This window comes from Saimiri boliviensis, chromosome 13 (assembly GCF_048565385.1).
Source record: "Saimiri boliviensis isolate mSaiBol1 chromosome 13, mSaiBol1.pri, whole genome shotgun sequence".
NCBI lineage: Eukaryota > Metazoa > Chordata > Mammalia > Primates > Cebidae > Saimiri > Saimiri boliviensis.
Genome location: NC_133461.1, coordinates 96,409,491 through 96,415,490, shown reverse-complemented (window position 1 = coordinate 96,415,490; position 6,000 = coordinate 96,409,491). Strand labels below are relative to the sequence as shown.

The 6,000-nt window shown below is 46.9% G+C and overlaps 1 long non-coding RNA gene across 2 annotated transcripts in view; it reads right to left on the bottom strand.

The window, feature by feature from the left end:
* Positions 1–565: 565 nt before the first annotated feature.
* Positions 566–6,000, bottom strand: part of LOC141580859 (uncharacterized) — a 43,905-nt gene continuing 38,470 nt past the window's right edge. For both annotated transcript variants that reach the window (XR_012513256.1, XR_012513255.1), the window contains 2 exons: positions 5,769–5,951; positions 566–744 (listed from right to left, as the gene is read on the bottom strand). This is a non-coding gene — a long non-coding RNA (uncharacterized LOC141580859). The remainder of the gene's footprint in view (positions 745–5,768; positions 5,952–6,000) is intronic.

Below are 6,000 nucleotides of genomic sequence, written 5' to 3'. Positions count from 1 at the left end.
CGCTGGGGATATTTAGTCTGTTCTGGTAACTCTGACCACAAGAGTCAGAGAGAAAGCCATTCGGTGCTGAAGGAGATGGCTGGGATGCTGCGGCACAATCCCCTTCACCTTTTCAGGTGAGGAAACAGAGGCCAGGCCAGGGCAAGGGACTCTTCCTCCAGAGTCTCACAAAGAGGGGAGGCTGGCAGGGGTGGGGGTGTGGAAGGGCTGGCTAGCACACGCACAAGCAAACACGAGCCTCCCCATCTTGACAGCTTCAAAGCAGCCTGCTCCCCTAGGCCTGTGCCATTGGGTTTGCGCATCCCACTAGGGACTCAGCCTGAACGCTTGCCCATCTGGGCACAGAGCTACTGCCTTGAACACTTGAAGTGGTGTGGGGCTGTGCTCCTTCCTGAGTTAGAGGCCCCCACCTGAGCTGATCTGGGACCTTTTTAAAGCAGGCCTTGCTTCCTCTCCAACTAGTCCCAGTGTCAGCCCCGCATGCCCAGGGATGGCTATGAGGGAAGGGCTCAGTACAGGGGTGTGGATGACTTGGATGATGTTGATCATAATAGAAACTGTCAGCATTTATTGAGTTTACTGTGAACCTTGTACTTTGCATACATTACCTCATTTGTTCTTTCCAGCAAGCCATGACAGGCTCCAGCTCTTACGTCTTGGGGATCACAAAACCACCTGCCTCTCAGAGTCAGGGTGAAGACAGAGGGGTAAATACCTGGAAAGTACTTTCATGATGCCTGATACCTAGGGAGTATTTAATAAATATCACTCACTTATTCACCCACTCATGTATTCATTCAATCATTCATTCAACAAACGCTTACTATGTGCTACGTGTTGAGCATTGTGCTCATATCTGGGGATCTAATGGTAACCAAAGCAAACTAAACACTATGCCATCATAAAGATAGTGCAAGCCAAGGGAGACAGACGATAAATAAAATAAATAAGAAAAAGGAAGGTAATAGCCTAGATGGCAATAAGGACCACAGAGAAAGATGAACTAGGCAGGTCAGAGAGGAATTGCCAGGGCTGGGCTCAGAGAAGTTCTCACTGAGGAGGTAACATTTGAGTTAAGTCATGGAGCAGGTGCAGGATGTGTCCTCACGTGTATACCTGGGGAAAAGGCTTTCCAGGTAGAAGGTACTATAAGGGCAAAGGGTTTGAATCTAGAGGGTGAGTGGTCACTTCAAAGAGCAATAGGGTTAGACAAGTGTGGCCTGGGCAGAGAGGACCAGTGAGATGAGCTTGAATGGGGGCCCAGTTTTGAGGGCAGAGCCTGTGAGGCCTTGTAGGCCCCCTGGGAAGGTGTTGACTTTTACTCTGAGTAAGACAGAGACCTTTTACAGGATATGAGGGGTGCAAATGACTTACATTATAGTAGGATTATTCTACAACCTTCCTGCAGCTATAAACAGGGAGCTAGGGAAGCTTAGAGAAAAGTCAGGAGCTGATGCAGTAGAGGGGTTGGTACCTTGGAGCAAGGTGGTGGAGATTTAGATGGGAAGTGGTGATTTCCTTGACGTATTTGGAAGATAATCCTGGGAGACTGGGTTATTGGGCAGGAAGGACAAATCTGCGAACTCTGGTTTGAGCAAGTGGGAGGGTGGAGCTGATGTTCACGGAGATGGGGAGACCAGGAAAAGACTGGTTTGGAGTGGGAAATCAGAAGTTGAGTTTCAACCTGCTAAGTTGGAGACTCCTATCTGATATTCAAGCAGCCCTGGATATACCATTCTACTAGCCAAGGGGAAGGTGTGTGCTGGAGTTCCAAATTTGAAAGTTACACACTCGCTTTACAGCAAACAAAACTGAGTGTGAGAGCAGGTAAATAACTTCCAAGGGCTAGTAAGTGCAGTGGTGGATGAAGATTGAGTCCGCATCCACTCTGCTTTACTTCCTACCCTGGGGTATCCTGAGGACAAGGGCTGAGTCTTCTTAAGGATGGGGAGGAAAGTATAAATGTGACTCAGAGATTATCCAAGCAGGATGAGAGCAGCGGTGAGAGGCTGACCTAGAGGCTGGCAGGCCAAGGACAAGGCACTCCAGTAGTGCTAACTGGATGGGGGCACAGCAGCTTGTTGGTCTAAGCTTGGTCTGTGTGAGAAGGTTGCAGCAAAAGGATAGGAGAGTATTATTTTCAGTCTTGCACACCCCATATGCTGAGGATATATACTACCTATCCAGCATAGCTGTAGGTCCAACGGGAGATGCAAAGTGGTCTGTATGCCTGGCGTCGCCCTGGTACATTCACCATCTTAGGAAGCACTTGTTCCCTGGAAGGGTAGGGGGTCAGGGGATTGCCTTTCTGTTGTGTGGAGTGTCTGAAGCTAGGAGACCTTCTGGGGACACCCTGCAACCTCTTCTTGGGGAGCGAGCATAGTCTGCTGTGGGTAGTGTGTGTGCAAACATGTGTCCTTCCTAGGTCTGGTGGTTGGGAAGATCCTTCTTTCAGAAGTCTGAAAATTCCCAAGGTGGCGTCCAGTGGAGTCGCCCCTCCATGGCCAAGGTCATGATTGATGGAATGCTTGACATGATGATTTGAAAGACGTGTGTTAGAGTGTGAGTGTGAATTCTTAGTATGCGTACGACTGAGTGTGCTAGTGTGTGTGTGAATTCTATGTGTATGACTGTGTTAGAGTATGTGTGAGTATGAATTCTGTGTGTATGTGTTAGAGCATGTATGAGTGTGAATTCTGAGTGTATGTGTTAGAGTATGTATGAGTGTGAATTCTGAGTGTATGTGTTAGAGTATGTGTGAGTGTGAATTCTGAGTGTGTGTTAGAGTATGTGTGAGTGTGAATTCTGAGTGTATGTATTAGAGTACGTGTGAGTGTGAATTCTGAGTGTGTGTGTTAGAGTATGTGTGAGTGTGAATTCTGAGTATGTGCATGACTGTGTTTTAGAGGGTGTATGAGTGTGAATTCTGAGTGTATGTATGATTGTGAGATGGTGTGTGAATGGTGAGTGTGTATGAGCTAGTGTGTGGCTGAATTCTGAGGGTGCATGATAACTCACCCACGCCCCTCTTCTTGCAGCCACATCTGCATCACTCTGCTCCTGGGGGCCTGGTGCTCCAGCGTGGTGGCTGCAATCTTGGGTGCTAAGGCTGACATTCTAAGATCTCACCAAGATCTGCTGCTTGTGAAGCTGTTATGAGCCATTAGTGCCTCTGCTTAAGGGATTAGTGTAGCCAGCTGTGGGCAGGTGTGTGAGGGAAGGTGGGGAGAAGTTCCAGAGCAGGAGTGGTGGGGAAACTTCACGTGAATCGAGGCTTAGGGTCTGCAGGAAATGGGCAGGCTGGGCACGGGTGCCGTGGGGCAGAGTCTTGGGAGTTGAAAGGAGGAACGTGCCAGAGACGCTAGCAAAGGAGTCATATGGAATCCCCTGTTGATCATATTGCACAACCTTGTCAGAGCTGATCCTCCTGTGCTTGAGTGTGTATGTTAGCATGTGGATGTGGTTAGCATGTGGATGTGGGTAGCATGTGCCCAATCGTGTTAGATAGTGTGTGGGGATGTGAATACGTGAATGTGGATGGATGTGAGATTAACTGTGTGTATATGAATTGTGTGTGTAAGAGAGTGTGGATGAGTGTGGGGGTCTGTAAACGTGTGTGTGTGTAGGACTGTGTGTGATAATGTGAGTGTATGTGAGATAGTGTAAATGAGTGTGGCAATTTGAACTTGTGTGTGAGTAACTGTGAGTTAATGTGTGTGGGAATGTGTGAGTAGGTACATGTGTGGGTAAGACTGAGTGGGAGATAGGGGCATGTACATGTGTGTATGACTATGAACCATATGTATGAATGAGAATTCTGAGTGTATAACTATCAAGTGTATGACTATCAACATAGTGCGTGTGAATGGTATATGTATATGATTGTGTGTGCAAAGGGTGTGAACATGTGTGTGTATGACTATGGACATCATATGTGTGAATGAGAATTCTGAGTGAGTGTATAACTATTGAGTGTATGACTATCAAGATAGTGTGTGTGAATGGTATATGACTGTGTGTGAGACTTTGAATGTGAACATTGGGTGTGTGTATGACTGTGTGAGATTGTGTGAGTGTGAGTGTGAATGATGAGTATGTATAACTGAGGGTGAATTCAGAGTGTAAGATTGTAAATGTTGAGTGTGTTAGTATGTATGAGTGTGTAAAACAGTATGAATTCTGAGAGTATGTGTATGACAGTGTGATGGTGTGAGTGTGAATGTTTAATGTGTGTATGACTGAGATACAGTGCTGTGTAAATTCTGAGTGTGTGTGTATGACTGTGAGATAGTGTGTGTGTTAATGGTGAGTACGTGTGTATGTGTGTGTGTGAGACAGTGTGTGTGAATTCTGAGTGTGTATAATTCAGTGTGAGCTAGTGTGTGTGAATTCTGTGTGTGTATGACTGTGAGCTAATGTGTGTGTGAATTCTGAGTGTGTGCATGACTGTGTGTTAGTGTGTGTGAGTGTGAATTCTGTGTGTGTATGACTGAATTCTTAGGTGTGCATGACTGTGTGTTGGTGTGTGTGTGAATTCTGAATGTATGCATGACTGTGTTAGTGTGTGAGTGTGAATTCTGTGTGTATGACTGTGAGCTAATGTGTGTGTGAATTCTGAGTGTGTGCATGACTGTGTGTTAGTGTGAGTGTGAATTCTGTGTGTATGACTGTGTGTTTGAATTCTTAGGTGTGCATGACTGTGTGTTGGTGTGTGTGTGAATTCTGAGTGTGTGTATGACTGTGTGTTTGTGTGTGTGAATTCTGAGTGTGGGGTGTATGACTGTGTGTGTGTGTGTGAATTCTGAGTGTGTGTATGACTGTGTTAGTGTGAGTGTGAATTCTGTGTGCATGTGTGTAAATGATGAATGTGTGTGCATGACTGTGTGTGAGTGTGTGAGATAGTGTGAGTGAATGTGGTAGGGGTGTGGAAGCATGGATGTTTGAGGAAGGAGGGGTGGACATGGGAAGAGGTTTCCTTCAGGACAACCCTTCACTAACCTGCTCTGGGTGATGCTTCATGGGAACAGGCAGGAGGGGTCCCTGGCTTGTGTGTCTGCATCTATAATTTTGAGGGCTTGCACCCTGCCTCCCTTCCTTAAGAACTCATTTCACACCCTTGAAGAAGGCTCTCCTTATCCCAACAATAAAATAAAGCACAAAAGGCTCCTGCCTGTGTGGGGAGATCAAAGCCAGCCTTCCTAGCCTGGGCTCCCCCCTCACCTCCCACCCCCTCCCCGCCCACTCCCTCTCTTTATTCTGATCACTCGCCTTTTCTTCAAAGGCCTCCTTTCTGGAAGAGGAATTGTGCACACTTTGTCTTGAACATGCTGTATTTTTTGTTAACAGCAGCACTGCACCAAAAGAGATCAAACAAGGGGCAGGGAAAAAAAAAAAGAATCCACCCCCAAAATGAATAATTTAACCCTTCCCAACCTGGGAAAGGAGGGCTTGAGAAAAGGAGGGGGTACAGAGACTTCACTCCAGCCCCCTGGGCTCTCCCTGTGCAGTGGCCTAGAGGAGCCAGTTAGGGTCTCGGCATCCCAACACCATCCACTGCTGTTTTACTGACACTTTCTAACTCTGCCTACCCTCTGCTTCTTGCCTGGAATTTTTGGCTGCCCTGTCTGTGGGTGAGGGAGAGTTGATTAAGGAAGGAAAAGGCATCTCACCTAACTGGTATCTGCCAGGCCTGGGCTCCTAGCCTCCAGACCCTTCCATATTCACACACTCTGATCCAGACAGAATTGCATTTTGTTTTTTAAACTAACCTGTCAGTTCTGGTTATATTACTGGGCGTGTATTCTTTTCTCTTGTCTTCTGCCTGAATCCCCTTGTGTCCTTCAGGCTCGAAGAAGTGTGGTGCATCTAGGTTGCAGAGTAAATTCAGCAGCAAGAGTGATTTCCAACTCTTGTAGGATATAGAGCTTGGGCTTCTAGGACCCTCAGGATTCCTGGCAAGTGAACACAGATGAGATGGGCCTGAGTAATGGGAATCAGACT